Source organism: Panthera pardus, unplaced genomic scaffold, assembly GCF_024362965.1.
Source record: "Panthera pardus isolate Hobbes unplaced genomic scaffold, ASM2436296v1 HiC_scaffold_16, whole genome shotgun sequence".
NCBI classification, from domain to species: domain Eukaryota; kingdom Metazoa; phylum Chordata; class Mammalia; order Carnivora; family Felidae; genus Panthera; species Panthera pardus.
The window spans coordinates 8,875,060-8,893,891 of record NW_026526721.1 but is presented as its reverse complement, the minus strand read 5'-3'; the positions used below and the strand labels follow the sequence as shown (position 1 = coordinate 8,893,891).

Genomic DNA, 18,832 nt, shown 5'->3' with positions numbered 1-18,832 from the left:
GCCAGGGTGGGTAGGAGGAGAAGGACTCAAGACGGTGTCTGTGATGACCCGGGGCCAGACCCTGTGGGTGGCAATCAGCAGATCTGGGTTATTCTAAGTGGGTAGGAGGCCACTGAATAATGTTAAGCAGTGCATAGACATAGGCGTGCCGTAGGTTTTAAAACCCCGCCCTGCAGCAAGTAGACTGCACGTGGGCAAGAGCAGAAGCTACTGCTGTAGTTTGAGTGACTCCTACATTCCTTAACTAGGGCAGTGATTGGGGAGTAAGGGGGAAGTGGATAGAATTGGCAGGCAGGCTTTGCTAATGGGTTGCATGTGAGGGTTGAGAAGGGTGACTTCTAGATTTCTGGTGTAAGCAAATGGCCGTGCCTCCTCCCTTACTTGTTGAGGGTTCGCCATGTATCAAATTCTGCACAGTTAGCTTGGCCACATTTTTTTCAAAGATGATTTGAAAGATCTTGCAATAGAAGTCACAGATACAAGAAAACTATTGAAAAGGTGTGCGTGCATGTGTGTGTGTGTGTGAGAGAGAGAGCACAAGAGCCAAGTAACAGAAGGATGGAAATAATCATATCCTAGTCCTCATTCTGCAAGAACTTATTACAATTGCAAGCAAACAACAACAACAAACTTGACTCTGAGCTTCCCAGCAGCCAAAGCAAAAAGGGGAAGATGAGTTTTATAGAGTTCATTGTCTAATAACAGGAAGCATGCTGGCTTATGTGGAGAAACAAAACTATCCTCATTCTGTACTTTAAAAGAATTTTTATTGCTACATAGCTTCTCTAAGGGCCAGTGATCAATATGACAAAAAGTTTTGTCAATGATAATGTAATATAAAGTACAAAGAAAGGCCTTCTATATAAAACCTGAAAAAAGCCCAAATGCCCAGGAGAATGGGCCATCAGGGACATTGGTCAAGGTCACAGGTCTTTTTCTTTCTTTGGTTTTGTTTGTTTTAATTTTTTTTTAATTTTTTTATTAAAAAAAATTTTTTTTAATGAGAGAGAGAGCACAAGCGAGGGAAGGGCACAGAGACAGAGGGAGACACAGAATTTGAAGCAGGCTCTATGCTCTGAGCTGTCAGCTCAGTTGTTTAACCTACCGAGCCACCTAGGTGCCCCTCTTTGGTTTTATTTAAAAAACATTTTTTTAATCTTTATTTATTTTTGAGAGACAGAGTGTGAGCGAGGGAGGGGCAGACACGTCATCACAGACACATCTTGAGTCGTTCTCCTCCTACCCACCCTGGCCCACCTCCTGCGGCCTCTGCACCTGTGCTCTCCTCCCCCGCCTCTCCCGGAGCTGCCTCCCTTCTTCCCTCCTCTGGCACTTGATCCCCAGTGCTTCCTCAGAGACTCTCTACCTCAACCACTGCCCCCTCCCACCTGTACGTGATGCAAAAGGGACAGGATTTCGGAGGGTCCCGCTGCCCGGTGTCTGCCACCAATCAACCATACCCTGTTTGTTTCCTTTCAAGAGCAAATCAATTTGTAATTAGGTATATTTACATGTATATGTATAAACACACACATAGAGAGAGAGAGAAAGACACAGAATCTGAAGAGGCTCCAAGCTCTGAGCTGTCAGCACAGAGCCTGATGCGGGGCTCGAACTCAGGAACCATGAGATCATGGCCTGAGCCGAAGTCCGATGCTTAACGGACCCAGCCACCCAGGTGCCCCTGGTTTTATTTTTAATAGTGCCATTGTGCTGGCTCTCTTGGTATCCACTGACTTCCACGTTTTGTCTTATGTACATCTCTTTTGTGATTCTTTCCGTGTGTGTGTGTGTGTGTGTGTGTGTGTGTACCATTTGAGAGTGAGTTGCAGGCATTCTAACACATTTTCATAAACTTCACGCATGCCCACCCTCCCTGGCCCTGCCTGGAAAATTCGGACTTCACCTGCCTCCGGAAAAACAAACCTCGCACAACAGTTTCCAGACCTCTCTGATGTCACAATGACAATAAAGACCCACGAGCTCCTTTGTGTCTGTCCTCTGATCAGCGGACCCTCCTGTGACAGACCGCCAGGCAGAGCCCTCTTACATCACAACCCGCCTACCGGGGACCCCGGGCGCTGGAAGCCCCTCAGGGTGGGCCTGAACCGGATTCCACTCCAAGTGTCGCTAAGAAGAACGCCCCGCGGGCTGAAGTGGAGGCACCCGGGAAGTGCCCGGATGGCCACGCCCAGGGGCACCCCCGAACTCACCCTTCCCGGGCGTCTTCACAGCGGCTCATGGCCGCTCATGGGTCTGTGGCTGGAGCACCGCGGCGCCCCTTTCCGTCCTGGGGGGCGGGTAGCCGTGGGGGGCCCCCCGGCGCTGGGAGCACAGCGGCCCGCAGGTGGCCGGTGGCCGTGCGCGCGGCGCGGGATGAATAATTGACGCCGCAGCTGGGTGGAATTACCGCGGCAGGTGCCCGCCCTCGCGCAGCCCACGCCGCCCCGCGGCTGCCCCTGCCGCTACCCTGGGGAGTCCTCCCCTCCTGGGAGCCGACCTCTGTGCCGGCACGCGCGAAATGCATGGCCTTCTGGCTGGGAATACATTTGCATTCTCCATTTCAGGTTCAAATGTGTGTGCATAAAACACGATTAATTAGCACAGCCTGGCGAGGTTCCTCTCCCGCCCGGCAGGAGAAATGTGAAAACCCCGGCAGGCTGCAACACACCCCAGATCCCCCGGGGAGGGCGGAGGGACCCATCTGCTGGGGCTGGGGGGGGGTGCCATCTGGGGTGGAAGGAACCCCAACTTCCACGAAGGAGCCAGGAGAGCAACCAGCTGCTCCCGCATATCTCTGCCCTTTGCCGTTCATTTTTTTCCAACAGACATTTATTGAGCATTTATTATGTGCCAGCTCTGTGTAAGAGGGGAGGCGGGAGGCCACGGCAGCGCTATGAACGAGTCCCTGCTTTCATGGAGCCTCCATTTGGGTGGGTGGGGAGCAGACAACACAGAAATAACATAGTTGGGGGGGGGGGGATGATAAGAGCAATTGCCCATAAAAGAATATTGGAGTTTTCTAGATGCTCAGGAGATGCAGCCCTGTCCTAGCAATTCTTAGATCCTTACTGTAATTTAGTGTTATTTGATGACGGTATGTACTAGGCACTTAGCTTGCATTTGGTACCAGAGTAAGTGCTTTAACACTTTCGCTTTATGCAATTATGACGATGATCTAAGGAAACTGAGTGGATCCCAAGGCCCCGGAGCTAGTGAATCATCCAGCCGGGACTTGAACCCCCATTCTGAAATGCTAAGCTATGATTTATACACATACATAGTTTCATATATTATATAGACTTTATAAATTATCTATGTATGGTTTCTCTCTCCTTCCCAAATGTGAGGTGAGGCCGAGATAACCTAATATGCATTAAAGCTCTGAAAAGGAAAGGGCCACCTCATTACATCTCCTGCTTTCTTGCCTAGATTTCTAGTTGATTCCTAAAGCGGCAAAAGAATGCGTGATTATAGGGGCCATTTGCTAGGTGAGTCACACAAATATCCGCCAGCTGCCTGGAGCTGGGGTCCTGTGTCACTGATTCCACCTGTGATGCTAGGCTGTACCTGCTCTGGCTGGGTTTCAGTTTGGGGCCCGAGCGGGTGACACTCGAGAACACAGGAGTGACACCAGCTCCCGGCTCCTGCCAACCAGGTTTCCATTACAAGGGTGCTGCCTGCCAGCCCGGAGGGTGATGGGTTCCCTCCAGGAGCCACTGTTACACACATCATGTCCCGGACAGTCCCCACCCAACACCCCACTCTGCGGCCATCCACCTCAATTTTTGAGGATGGCAATGCCAAGGACAGTGACCTTTCTCTGGCAGAGGGTGCCAGGGAATCAAGGCCCTGAATGTAGAACCAGGGGCATCCTGACCCCATCCGTAGGCAGGTCTGGCTGGAGTCTGTGCACCCTCAAAATCTCACTCAGCCACTGAGCCTAGAACAAAGTTCTCCCAGGCCCCAGAAAGCCATTCCCACCCCCACCACCTGACAGTTTCCGTGGAGGATTGGAGTTGGGATTTGAAAGGGCAGCAGATTCGAGGCTGGGGAGAATTTGGACTTTGCTGTGCATTAGCCACAGGCAGCTAGCGATCGTCTCCCTCTGAAGTACATTCTCAGACCCCCAAAGAGCCACAATGAAATAGTTTCTCTGCGTTTTATCCAAATATGCCGTGGACTTTGGAATGAACTCTTACTCCTCCTTCCTGCTGACCTGACTGCAAATCAGCTTTTGATGGGGTTGGACAGTTTGGAGAGATGGGCAGCGATCATGCTGAAATATGATGACAGGGGCAAGACTGTAAGGGCATCTTCGAGGCAAGACATGTGCACAGAGCAGCCATGTGGAAACAATTAGGACAATAAATTTACTAATTGCTGAGAGTAACTTAATAGCAAAACCACAATGCTCTCTGCTATTAGTCCCAGCTACTGCAACGGGTCCCATTTTGCTTGCTGGAGGCATTGCAAATATCAGGCCAGCCTGTAGGGTTGGGGATAGCCAGCAGAAAAATTTGCATGACCTCTGGTAATTGAAAAGTAAATGACTCTCTAGCCTCAAACCCATTCAAGGGGCCCAGGGGTTTGAGGCATTTCTTAAACCTTGGAGAGCGAGGCAGGAGTCAGGGTCCCTCTCTCCTGCTATGTCTCTCTTTACTCTCCATCACCTTCTGTACTTCGTCCGTGATTGGGGTTACTCAGGTTTCGGAGGCTTAAGAATTGATTTTTAACAAGTAGAGATTCAAATGCAGTATTTTATTTTCTTTTTAAATTAAGTAATTGACTTTTGAGAGAGAGAGAGAGAGCATTTGAGCAGGGATGAAGGGAAGAGGGAGGGAGAGAGAGAGAGAGAGAGAGAGAGAGAGAATCTTAAGTGGGTTCTGTGCTCAGTATGGCTCGATCCCACAATTCGATGTGGGGCTCAATCCCATGACCTGAGCCATGACCTGAGAGTTGGACGCTCAACTGACTGAGCCACCCAGGCACCCCTCAAATGCAGTATTTTAAAGAGCGTTGGAGTTTTAAGGCTGAATGGGTAGAAATGAGGTAATAAGTACATGCAGGGAGTCATTCTTACGTTGGGTAAAGAGCCTTCAATCTTTATTTTTTTAATATTTATTTATTTTTGAAAGAGAGAGAGAGAGACAGAGTACAAGCTGGGGAGGGGCAGAAAGAGAGGGAGACACAGAACCCGAAGCAGGCTCCAGGCTCTGTGCTGTCAGCACAGAGCCCGACTTGGGGCTCAAACCCATGAACCGTGAGATCATGAGCTGAAGTCTGATGCTTAACTGACTGAACCATCCAGGCACCCCAAGAGCCTTCAATCTTTAGGTCCCCAAGTCTTTGGGGCTGCTTGTCACACATGATTCTTCATCAGAAATTAGGTATTGCACCCCAGTATCAGGTATAAATGCAGTATGTTTGGAGCCCAGAAGAATCCTTATCCTTCCAGAAGATCAGAGACAACCATCAAATGTACCACCTTCAAGAGCTCACAGGTGGGCACAGCACTGCAGGTCTGCTAAGTAGATGGGCATCTTGTGTCCACGTTTCTCTTAAAGTTGCCCAAGTCTTCAAGGATTTGGATCATTCAGTCTCCTTTTTTTTTTTTTCATCTCTGAAATATTCAGAAAAAATAGGCCAAAGTATTTAAAACTACATTCCTATCTGCCTCTACTATGTGTTTGACTAGATATCAATGGGAAGGTATATTTCAGAAGCTGAGGGTTCCGTTGGTACTTTATTGTGATGTTTTTATCCTTTCAGTGAACAGCTGAACGATTTCCTTCCCGGTTACAATGATCCTGGCCTGAAACTTTGAAATTTTAAAGGCAGGGTTTCTTGCTGTGGGAGCATCCTCCAGAGAGGTCAGCCAGCCCTGCTGGGAGCCCGAGTGGGGGAGGGGTACCGCGAGCTCTTCTGGGGATGGGAAGTTTTCCCAGGAAGCCTTGAGCCCTCCCTCCAGCTGCTAGAGCCAGTGGGGCCAGCCTAAATGGGTTCCCCTGAGCAGCTGCCTTCCAGGAAATAGAGGTTATAACCTTGGACTGTCTAAAATTTGGAGAGAAATAATATTTCTGAGGCTGTCCGTCCTGTGGCCGCTCCGAAGTTTATTCTTGGATGAATCCAGATGTTCCGAGACCTGTATATGGGAGGGCATTGTTTTCATTCTTTGCAGAATTACTTTCACTAAAACCGCGTGCTATTCTTGCCTTATTGACTGGCCTCTAAAGAATACTCATTAAGAGCACAAATTCTCAAGCCCCGGGCTAGACTCTGATTCAGCATTTCCAGAGGAGCTCAAGGAACGTGTATCTGCCGATTTTGTGTCAGGACAGTTGCCCCAGACTATTTTTTTCATTCCTTGAAGAACTTTGCTTGCTTTGAGCCACTGGCTTATTTTTTATCCCTCGCCACTGGCGCTTCTAACTGAGCACGCTCTACCTTTGGGTCGACTGTACGAATCTCAGATTCCAATCCCCTCCCAGCAACAGAGACGAGATCGTAGGCACACGTTGTACTTTATGTTCAGCTTCTAATTACTGCCGTTGCTTTCCTTCCCCTCTGCCGTACTTGCCTCAACTTACTCATCAATCGTTTTTGTGATGAGTAATTTTAAACATCATGTAAACATTTATCTTCGTTATTAGGGAAAAAAAACCTTCAAACACACGGGGTGTAACAAGTGTGCCGTAAGGCACCCTCCCGTATCCATCACCAAGCTTCAATAATTTTCAACTTAGAGTTGATCTTTAATGTTTGTGTTTACTCTTATTGGCGTGCTGAGTCTTTGCAAGTCCCCCAGACCCTTTTTCTTCAGAGACGGAGAGTGCGTTGTCCCTAACCGCAACAAGTCCGTAGTTCTCATCTGGAGGGGGTGTTGCCTGTTCCAGCCTGAGGACATTTGGCAATATCTGGGGACATTTTTGGTTGTCATAACTGGGTGGAGGGTGGTGCTGCGTTGACATCTAGTGTGTAGAACCGGGGGTGCCGCCCAATGTCTTACGGAACACAGGGCGGCCCCCACAGCAAAGCGTGGTGGGCCCCAAAGGGCAAAAGTACCAAGGGGAAGAAATCTCACACTAAATGAAAAGGAGTATTTTCCGAGCTAAAAAGTTGCTAGGGAGCTGAGTTTGAATAAAGCAAAAACTGGCATTTTCAAGTTGAAAAGTGTTCTAAAAACCATAGGTTTGGTGGTTTATGGTACATTTGGGTACCACATGCCAGAACACCATAAGACACTGCTCACTAGTGGGTGTCTGGGGAGGGGAGCTGGGGGACTGGGGCCGGGGTGGGATACTTCCTTTTCACCACATTTCCCTTGGTGTCTTTTATATTTTATAACGTATACGTGTCTTACCTACTTGAGAGAGTACATTTGAATATCGTGGAATACCCGACTGTTTTCAAAGGGTCGGAAAACCCAAAATTCTTATTAAGAAAAGAAAAGCTTTTAAAATGGTTGTGTAAGGAGACCAGAAAGAACCTTCCAAAGGGCTTTCCAGAGCACCGTGAGCCTGTCAGACACCGACTGGGGCTCACAGAGCGCGGGGGCCATTAAGGGAATCAGAAACACGTGGAGGGGCGGCCGTCTAGTCCCGGCATGATGGATCAATTGTGGGAGAGTGAAGTTAAATGAGATGGTCCCCATGCCAAGCCTCTGACGCTAATGAGCCCTCAGCTCGGGTAGCGGGTCTCCCAGGGCCAGGCAGCGAGGCGTGGGGGTGACGTGCAGCCTAACCCGTCACAGTGCGGGGCGGGGGGAGCAGCCCCCAGCCCTGACATTGAGTCCTTGCCCCGACGGCTAGTAGCCATGAACCCCAGGGAAGTCGCGTGCCCTCCGCCTGATCTTCCAGAGGAGATAGCTACGATGGGCTGTAAATGGTGACAGAAGAGCAGTGAGCCCCTGGCTTCTTTCCAAGTTCTTTTCCAATTCCTCAACAGGTCCAGGGAAGAGGCTGCTGTGCTGGGGGCTCGAAGGCCCCCCCGACCTCTGTGTTCTCCTCATCCTCTATGCTCCCACTGGCCTCTCAACTCCAGCTCCCAGGACCTTCTGTTAGTCCCTCATAGTTGCCAGGTTGCCCTCCACCACAGGGCCTTTGAACATGCGGTTCCTGCTACCAGGCCCGCTCTTCCTTCCTCTCTGTCCTAGTTAATGTTTGCTGATCTTCGCCAGAGAGCACTCACCGACTCCCCTAGGAGGTCAAGTCCCTTCCTTACAGGCTGTCCGGTCCTGGGACCTCTCTCTCCTAGCACTTGAAGGGATGCATCTTCATACTGTGTGTGCAATTATGTGATAAATGTCTGTCTTTCTGCAGGTCTGTAAGCTCCGTGGGAGCAGGGTCTGAGACCGGTGTGTGGGCCTGATTCCAGAGCAGCATCTGGCACATACTTGGAATTCGACAAGTTAGCTGTTGACCAAGTGACAAAATGAGTTAACAGAAATGGCCCTGCGCCAGAATTGTGTGCCACTAAAAACGTGTAAAGTCACTCCTGGAAGAGCAGACGAGGTGGGCAGAGCTGAGGGGCCTCCAAGATGTGGAAGAAGTGGGCCTGGGCAGCTCAGGACCTTCTGTGACTTTGCCAGGGGTGGGGTCGGTGTGTGGCCGGGTCTGGCCTCTGCCAGAGGGCACGCCTGGATAGGTACCCTGACCACACCTTAGCTTCTTCCGTTTGTCCCCTCTCCCAGCTGGTCCCGATGGGCAAGACAGACCTCACCGATGCTCCGGTTATGAATTAATTACCTCCTGAGGTTGGTCAGCAGGTGGTGGGGGCTCAGGAGTGGGGGAGCTAGGAGATCCTCCCGGGTGATAGGGGCAAACAAAAAGCCACCTTCCAGGTTGACACCTGAGAGGGGCGAGGGATTCTCCTCTCTACAAAAGCAAGGCCCACCCTGACTACAGTGACCCCAGACTGCATTGGATGCCCCCTCCTGGGCTCCCATAATGCCCTGGGCACGTTCCAGTTGCTAAGCAATGGCAATTGTGCCCTTGTTATGTCTGGTACCGAACCAGGCTGTGGGCCCCCAAGAGCAAGACTTTTTTCTTCCTTTTAATCCCTAAGCCGTGCACAATGCCTCAATTATCAAGGTGCTTGATAAATGTCTCTGGAATGGGATTCCCACTTGATCATGTGTCACCAGGCCTAGATGATTAATTCTTGGAGTCTTTTTTTTAACTTGTCCATCTTGCCACAGTTTCTGTCAGCAAGAGCAGAAATGGAGACCAGAAGAAAGGGTGTTTGCTTCAAGCCAGATTTTTATATCCGTTCAGGTGTTCATTACACACACACACACACACACACACACACACTATCTCTCAGCTACCAAGAATTCTTGTTGAAGCCAAAAGTGGTAGAGGTGTAAGAAAATGCTGCAAAATGAGAAAGATATATTTGGTGTTGAAAAGTGAATTGATGAGTAGAAGTAATGTGTGGGCTCCTGGGTAAGACGAGCCGCCCTGGAGACGCAGAGGCCCCGGCTGGAGCCGGAGAGCCCGCTGGCAGGTGTGCGGGCCTCCCGAGGAGACCCCCACAGAGACCCTGGAGGACATTTTTCTTTCATTCTCTTTCTACAGAGACCAACTCCTCCAGAATGTTTCCCAGAGGAAGGGCAGGTGGCGTGGGCGTGGCGTCTGGTGGTCGAACCAAGCGCAAGGCTGAGCAGGGCGTGGGGGCGGGGGAGGGGGGGTGGCCGTTCTCCAAGACTCCAGCCAACCTCACGACTGCTCATAAACACACAGTGGGTGGGACCATAGGCTCTCGCTGTCGCCGGAGGGAGTCACCTGCCCCAGGTAAGCATGCTGAAGCCACGGTTGGACTCCACTCAGTGAGCTCTCTCTCCCCTTTTGGGTCTTTCGTCAAGTGTCACCCCAGGGAGTTCGCTGGCCGGCTTCCCACCTACCATCCTTCCCTGGCCTCATGGCGCGCACATACTCCCTTCCTCCCTCTGCTTCACTTTGCCCTGAGCATGGCTCTCTGACGCCCATGCGCGTTTCTCATTCACTAGCATCCCTCTCTCCCCCGGACCATAAGCTACAATAAGACCCCCGCCTGCACGGCTCACTGCTCTGTCCCCAGCATCCAGAACGCCGCCTGGCCCGTAGATGGTGAGCGGCTGAAAGAATGAACGAGCTTCGTCATTGAAGGCTGGCTTTTGGGACCCTGATTCATTTAAAGACACTGCCTTTCTAAATTCCCCCAAGCACCAGATGGTCCCAACCTCTATGTAAATTTCAGTGACTTAAAAGTAATTTTCTTTTGAAGATGTATTGAGTGTTTTACAGGTGACCTTGAGAGGGAGGAGACATGCTGCCTTTGCATCGGGAGGCTTGGCCACTGTCACCCCAACAGCAGCTTAGCGCCTCTTACTGGGACCCGAAAGGTAGAAGAAACTCTCTCTTCACTGGGTGGAAAGTAGATAGAGACGTTTATAAACTTGGTTTTGCGGTTAGACTACTCAAAGCACCTCGAGGCAGAGCTTTAATCATTGCCAGTTGAGGACACCCTCAACTTACCCTAAGGTGAGTTTGCTAAGAGTCATCTCGTCCAGAGAGAGCAAAGAAGGGGTAGCCTCACCTCCCCCTTGCTGGGACTTCTCAAGTGGTCCCTGGAAAGCTGGGTCCATGGCATTAGGTGCCTAGTGCTTGTCCCATCGCTGCCCTTTATACACAGCTGTCCCCATTTCCAGTCTCTTCTCCAACATCGGCCCCGGATCATCTGCTCCCACCTGGTTCTTGCCACCTCCCTTCTATAGGACTCGGTCCTTATCTGGCCTTCTCCAGTTCTGGGTGACCTGTTCAGAGGTCCCGGCCCCGCTCTCTCTGCTTGTTTCCTTATGCCAACAACAGCCACCGTGCTGGTGGGAGATGCAATATGCCACCAGCCACGTTCCCTGCAGAGACTGGGTGGGCTGACAGGTGTCCCCTGTGATGAGACAACAGCAGTTTGGAGTTGCTGCCCTGACATTTTATAGCAGGACGGCCCTGCTCACACTCTTGAGTCTGGACGTGTCGGTAAGGGCCTGAGCTTAGGATTTCTGCCCCAAGTTCCCACTTTGCTTTCTCTGGGGCACCTTTTTTTTTTTTTTTTTTAATATAATTTATTGTCAAATTGGCTTCCATACAACACCCCGTGCTCATCCCAACAGGTGCTCTCCTCAATGCCCATCCCCCACTTTCCCCTCTCCCCCACCCCCCATCAACCCTCAGTTTGTTCTCTGTGTTTAAGAGTCTCTTAAGGTTTGCCTCCCTCCCTCTCTGTAACTTTTTCCCCCTTCCCCTCCCCCATGGTCTTCTGTTAAGTTTCTCAAGATTCACATATGAGTGAAAACATATATCTGTCCTTCTCTGACTGATTTATTTCACTTTGCATATTACCCTCCGGTTCCATCCACATTGCTGCAAATGGCATGATTTCATTCTTTCTCATCGTCCTGGGGCAGCTTTTGAAACAGCTTATCTGGGGCGCCAGGGTGGCTCAGTCGGTTAAGCAACCGACTCTTGATTTTGGCTCAGGTAGTGATCTCATGGTTCGTGAGTTCAAGTCCCGAGTTGGTCTCTGAGCTGAGAGCACAGAGGCTGCTTGGGACTCTCTCTCTCTGCCCCTCCCCTGCTTGTGCTCTCTCTCTGTGCTGTCTCTCTCTCTCAAAATAAATAAACATTAAAAAAATAAAATAAAATAACCACTTAGAGTTTCGCCCATGAATATTTGTGACCTCTGCCCCAATCACCTGACAAGTAATAAGCGTTTGCTACCCTGCTGTCTACTATCCTCCCCACCTGGGACCTGGGACAGAGGACCCCCCCCTTCCCCTGGCTCACTGCGAACCTTCTCCCCGCCCCCGTTTCTGGGATGTGTCAGTAATAAATCTTGTGACTTTACTTCCTTTGTGTGGGTGTATGGACATTGCCCTTCAATCAGAAAAGGACCCCATGGTTTTCACTTCCCCACAGTGGGAGCTTAGATGCTGAGGGGGCTTCCTGCTGACCCTGGGCCATAATCTGCACATTCTTAATTTAATTCGCCAGCTCCAGCCCCCCCCCCCCCCCCGCAACACACACCAAACTCATGTCCTCCGGAACCTCAGGATGTGACCTTGTTTAGAAACAGGGTCTTTGCAGACATAAATAGTTAGGATGAGGTCATAGTGGAGCAGGGTGGGCCCCGAATCTAATATGACCAGTGTCCTTGGACAGAGGCTCTTTGGAGATGCAGGCACACACCGAGGCAGAGGGAGAAGGGTCTTTGAATGGAAGTGATGCATTCGTGAGCCAAAGCTGAGGGTTGCCGGGGACCACCAGCAGCTGCACAAGAGGCACGGAATGGACTCTTCTCGGAGCCTCCAGAAGGAACCAGCCCTGGTTTAGCATCCAGAACCGTGAGAAAACAGCTCTCTGTTGTTTAAGACTGCGCGTCTGCGGCACTTTTTTTGGTGGCCCCCGGAAACTGACCCAGAGACACGACAGGCTGGGACCTGGCTGACCTCCCCTGGGCCTTTCCACGGGGAGGAAGACGTGGCCCCGGGGAGATGTCCGGGCAGACACCTTTGGGGACAGGCTTTGTCCCTGGAACCTCATCCTCTCACCACAGCTGGCCCACCCCTACTTAGCACGCTGCTCTCCAGCCTCCCAGTTTCCTGGGCGGTCTGCCCTCGTCGGCCCGCAAACCAGCTTCGGGCAGGGTCCCGGGGACAGAGACACCGTGAACGCTGTCGGGTCGTGGCCAGCACGTTATTTGGAGAGGACACGGGTCCCAGCAGTCAGGGAGGCTGCTTTCCTGATCTGGGTCCGAGACAACCTGGGAGGGAGGGGGAGCCCCTGAACAAGCCGCGTCCTAGTGACCCCTCCTGGAGCCCCCCCGATGCGCCTTGTCTCACACCGGGGGACAAGCATCACATGGGAAGAAAAAATGATGCCAAGCGAAATTCTCACTGTTGAGATCTCGGAAACAGACAGCCATTCAGCTCAACCGTTTCTGTCCCGTCGGCCGAGCGTGAGCCCCGCCAGTCCTGCCACTCGGGCCACGGACGAGCCATCCCTCTCGGCGGCCGGTTTCGTCATTTTAAAAGGATTGCTGAGGTGGGGGCGGGTGGGAGGCCGTCGGGAGGGTGCTTGTCTCACGCGGGATTTCTCCCGTTTGCTAACGGTAAAAAACGGGAGAAGCGATAAAGTTACTCCATCCATCAGTCATCCACTCCGAACCCGTCGCAATGACGGACTGTATTCTTCAGAGCTGGCACCGAATCACGAGGCCTTTCCGTGAGCAGCCCGCCGGCATGAGCCAAACGCAGGAAAACCAGAAGGTACGTCTGAAACGCACGCAGAAGAAAAATCCTCCCAAGTCATAAAAAAGATCTGGAGACTGGTAGTTGCTTTCCTCAGCAGCAAAGCATCCACGGTTGCTCTTTAAAAAACAATAAAGAATGGTTCCGGCAACCTCAGAGGTGCGTGTGCTTTTCCTGCCTGTGTTAACGGACTAGCGGGCTTTCTGCGTCCCTGCCCTCGCCCCGTGGGGAAGACGGAGCCGGTGGTCGTGTTGAGTGGGTGAACCCGTGGGCACCAGGCTGCATTCGTGGCCAAGCCGAGCTGACCTGCCGCGAGCCTCATTATCCTAAAAAGGTTTGCTGTTGACACTTGTTGCAGATCATTGCCCAGGATGCTCTGACTTCAGCCGTCTCGGGGTGGCCATGGATGAATTAGATTAAGGCTCACCAGAGCCAAAGAACCAACCCGGCTTTTGGCCACGCCGGTTTTTACTGACTTACGGAGTAAACGAAATGTGAGCCCCTATCACACAACAAGACAGAAACACAGAGACCCGCGGGCTGGAAAGGACGCCTGTATTCGCTGAAATGGATATATCGGAATGCCTGCCTGGAACAGCGCAGTCTCGGCTCTGAGACCTTGACCTCGCCAGTGGAAGGAAGCCTTGCACGTGCGCCTTTCCCGCTCTGAGCTTTGGGATTTCTGACGGATTCTGGCTGCTGCTCACGGGCTGTTTCCCGGGCATGTTACCTGCCTGGGCTTTGGGGGTGCAGAGACCCCCTCTTTGCCCCGGTCTCTACCTAGAACGACTCAGCCGTCCTGCCCCCCCGGCCCCCGGGGGGGCTGCTGAGGTAAAACACGCCCAGCCCTGGGCACTCGACACGCAGGAGCTATTCCAGCATGGGCCGGACGTGCCGAGACTCTTCCAAAGGCTGCTAAGCTGTGACAGAGACACTGTGCCTCCAGGCTGCTGTGGCCTCAGAGGACCCCGTCCATCCAAAGGACTCCCTTCGAGCCGACCCAAGGAACTGGTAGAGCCTGTGGTGGTGTTACTTCTTCCTTCACTGGACTCCTGGCTCAGGGGCGAGAGGAAGGTGAAGGTGAGGGTGGCAAGGTGGGTGCATCTCAACACAGCTGAGGCCTGGCAGCGCAGGTGAGGCAGGGTCCCCTCCTATGGGACAGACACCTGGGGGGGTCTCTGGCCCAGGCTCTGCTCCTGGGCTCATGCAGGATGCACCTTCCAGTGCTTTTCTGCTTGGTGTTCCTTCCTGGGGCAATGCTTGGGGAGCCCTGACAGCCAACCCCACTTCCCCAGAGCCTTTTCTCTCCATCTCCTGCCACCCCCCCCCCCCACCCCGCTCCCGGGAGCCCTGAGCCCACTATTGGCTTGTTCTGGTGACTCCTGGGGCAGGTCCAGGCTTCACCATGATGAGCCAGCGGCGGGGCCATCGAGTGGAATACCCTTCCCCTTCATGATCCGCTAACCTCCCCCCACCACGGAGAGGACACTGGGTTCACTGGTCAGCCACCAGCAGGACCCAGGGACGGTCAACAGAAACTAATAGAGGAAGCTATTCTCACTCCTGCCACAGTGGAGGCAACTGTGTCTGAGACGGGCAGGGTGTTGTGGCTGGACCACACCTTGCCCGTAAGCCCCTCCTGGCCCAGAAGCCATCACTGCCTCTCTCTGCACCTCCCGAGGGAATTATAGTGCGGCTCCTGCTCCCTCCTTCCCGTAAGGACACCGAGTGCCTCCTGCTGCAACCTGGGCCCAGTGCCCCAGCAACACAGGCCCTGCCCCCAAAGAAGGACCAAAGGACCAGGGCGGTAATATAAAAGGCTACACAGAACAGGTACGGAGGTCTGCCTTGTTCTGAATGTTTCTCTTACTCACTCCTCACAACGCTCCTAGAAGATACATGCTATTAGTGTTGCCATTTCACAAATGGAGGGAGTGAGGCACAGAGAGGTTAAGAAACTGGTGCAAAGTCACACAGCTGAGATGGTGAACTGAGATCTGAGACTGAGAACCGGTACTCTGGTGTTTTAACCCCTGCATTACAGTGTTTCCAGAAGCACAGGCCTGCGGATGTCCACCTCTCCAACTATGTTGTAAGCCCCTTGAGGGCTTGGGGGGGGGGGGAGGCACATTTTTTCCCCACGGGATGTATTACCACCGAGGAGGCACTTAATAAACACCGATTATGTTCTGGCTTTACCTCCGCAGCATCGAGGGGCCTGAGGCTGCCTGGGAAGGATCTGTAAAATCTGACATGTCTCCCCAAGACCCCTCCAATTCCGAAGCCTCCCCCAAATCACAGCCACAAATGCCTTTCTCCAGGCCCCTAGATGTTGACAGAATGGTTTCCTCATTTGCTGGCCATCCCAGCACACTGTAGGCCTCCTGAGAGCGAGGGTCGGCGTCTCTGACATCCCGAGGGTCCCCCGGGGCATCCAGGGGGCTGGCAGGCCCCGAGCCACTGGTGGATACTTGTCAAATGAACGAAGAAATACCTCTGCCACTGCCTAACTCTGAGGGCCCTAACCATGCCGATTTCTAGAATACCCGTAAGAACGCTGCCTGACGGAAGAGTGCTGCTTTTCCAGTATTTGGAATGTATTAGGAGGGGTTTCAAATAAATTGCCAAGATACATCAGGCTAAAACCGCCTTGGCTTTGCCAGAAATCACTGGAGAATACAAGCCAGAGGAGGGGGCCGTGGGCTGATGACCCTCGCGAGCCCTCAGTGCAGGAATCCGTCCCGTGGAAAGTAGGATTTTGGCTCCCTGCACCCTGCCTGGGGGTGAATGATTAGGCTTCAAAACAGAACTTATCAACGATTTAGTCTCATTAAGTTGTAAGAAAACAGGCAACGTGTTCCAAGGTCATAAGTTTTCTGCAACGTTCAAACGTTTGCAATGGTTTATAAAACCAAAGGAGCGCCGGGCCCACTGGGGCTCGCTGGGGTGATGGATATATGTGCAGTTTGCGAAGAACTTTTCCAGGCCGTCTGAAAAGCCAGCTCATTACAACTCCATGGGCTACGGGCAGTTTCTGTTTCCTAAGTGAAGGCTGATCCGTAGTGTGTGTGTGACGGTCTCCAAAGACTTGCCGGTCCCACCTGGCGTTTTTCGCTTCAACAGAAACGTCCAAGACTGCAGGTTGAACGCACAGGCAGCCTTCCTCTGCTTCTCTGTAGGTCAGCGTGCGTGCGTACGTGGGTGCGTACGTGCGTGCGTGCGGGTGCACACACCTCCAGGGAGCTCCAAAAACATCAACCCCCAATCTCTGCCTTACAACAGGCCACTTTGCACGAGTCCCAGCTGTCTGGTTGGTGTGAATGATTTCATTGCCTCGCTTCCTGATGCTGAGTGTGGCCGCCATGTTTATGGGCGGACAGATGACAGTGGCAGGGACGACTCCCCCTCAGGGGACCCTTGGTCTTCCAGTTTACATTCCCAGAGCACAAGGACTTGTTTGCTTCTCTGGAGTCCTCAACTGATCCAGCGTGTCCTCCCGTGTTTTCTGGTCAAGCTGGCCTCCATCACGGGTGGGGAAAGTCTCCCGTTTGTATAGGACTTGACCAGGGTTGGAGATGATCAAGGGCGGAAGTCTACAGAAGGTGGCCACAGACACCGCAGGCCACTCGATCAAGTCCCATTGTTTGGGTCTTGCGGCCAATGGGCCACGAATGTGGTAGAAAGACTGCAGTTATTGAGTCCAGCAGGTGCGATTTGGAAGGCTAGCTCTAACCCTCCACGAGTGTGACTTTGGGAAATTCCCTATCTGGACTCTGAGCGGTCTTATCCTCCGTGTGAGGGTGGCATTAAATGGGATGACCCATGTCAAAGCACTTACAACAGAACAGCATCACACGACTGAGATGTATCAGTTGTGAATTCTCTTTACACAGAGCTGTCTTCCTGAAGAAAGTGTCAGTAAAGGGGACCATTATCCCCATTGGCTTACATCAATTTTGGCCAAACATCTCTTGAGTGTCTGATTGCTGAAGAGGGTCCTACTGTATGTGTGTGTGTGAGGTTTTCCCTCACTCTGGGGAAGTTAATTATCCCCAACACATCACTCGCATGCATTTGGGGAGGTAGCTATTTAAGGGGCTCAGACATAAATACATCTATCTGAAAGTGAGGCATTCTCAAAATTCAAGAATATTCCTCCGTAATGACCGGTCTAGTAGCTGTGGATTTTTCTGTATAGGATCTGTAAACAGATATTTGTCTTTGGAATGACTGCTGTGGACAAGCCAAGACCATGATCACGGCACCCTGGAATGTAAGCGCCCTGAACTCAGAACTCGGTCTCTCTGTTTTGTGAAGTCATACTTAACTGGGACACAAGTCTCTTTCTTTCCCCTCACTGCGCTCTCACGTTCTCTGCCAGCTGGACCAACTCTGCACCTTGGAGTTAAACCTTGCAGCCCGCCTGTGTTGAAGCCCCACACTGGTTACCCCTGAGGACATCACCCATGGGGCTGACACAGCCTGGGGAGAGGTATTCTCCAGGAGGTCAAGGACAGCCAGGGCCCTCCACTGAGCCACACCACAGATATGCTCCCCCAAGGGACCAGATGTCTTGGGGCCAAAGGAAAGGCCTGGGTGATGCAGTGGGGGTAAAAATGGGAAAATGTGCGTTCTTGTTATGGTTCAGACACACAGGAAACATTGCAAACTTGTTTTATTTTTTTTTTCCCCAAAACGAATCTGATCTCCCTTTACAAGTCTCTATTCACTGGGCTGAAGGGGGGAAAATGCATTTATTCTGGTTGAAAACCTAGTTCCGTCCCTAACCCAGGGCTTCTCAAGCTGCATGTGGTAAAGAACTCTCTTGGTTGTTGTTTTTAATTTCCACCTAGTTGCAGATACTTCCATACAATCCAATAGAAATGACTTACTAAAAATAAACTTTAATTAAGGACACACAAAGCACAAGGCATTTTTTTATGATTGTTTCAATAAACATGAAATCATTCCTACCTCAACAAGAACTTCTGAATGTCTACCCTCAAGATGTTTATACTTATGTCATCCTATGGTGGCAACAGTTTGGGGAGCCGCCCCAGTGCTCAGACCCACTCAAGTGGCACTGATTTAAACAGTCTCCAAAGGCTTAACTTGACCCGTCTGATTCCATTCTCACTCTGTTGCCCCTTCTGAGGTGATATCTGGGCGTTTAGAGGTAGGAGGATGGCTTATGTGCCCTGGAGGCGTTGGGGGAAGCTACCTGGTACAGGTCTATGGGAGGGGCTGGCTGTTTCTCCCTGGCATGAAGTTGGCCAGCTGAAGTTCAAGGCTCATGAACCATCTTGACTAGTAAGGACCAGGTGGCCCCGTCCCACGGTTTGAGATAGGGATTCTGCCATGGCCTCCACCTACCTCTGGACGTTTCTCTGATACAGGTAGCATGGTGCCCACCATCCCGAGCCACTTGGCGAACCCTTCACCATCCAGCTGAGTCATCAAGTGGCCTCGGTCTAGTGCTACCAGACTCTCTCTGCCAGTCAAATCTCCTCCATCTTCTTGGTTTCTCTGGAGCCTTCTATGTTGGTG

The 18,832-nt window shown here is 51.8% G+C and overlaps 1 protein-coding gene across 2 annotated transcripts in view; it reads right to left on the bottom strand.

Annotated features, from left to right (window-relative positions):
• Positions 1 to 18,832, bottom strand: part of CLDN14 (claudin 14) — a 90,566-nt gene that overhangs the window by 56,784 nt on the left and 14,950 nt on the right. The window contains exon 1 of one of the 2 annotated variants that reach the window (XM_019420304.2): positions 2,214 to 2,302. The exons of the other annotated variant lie outside the window; for it this stretch is intronic. The gene's annotated coding sequence lies outside the window, so the exon portion shown is untranslated. Of the gene's footprint in view, positions 1 to 2,213; positions 2,303 to 18,832 lie in introns of those variants that run through there. 2 annotated transcript variants of the gene reach the window in all.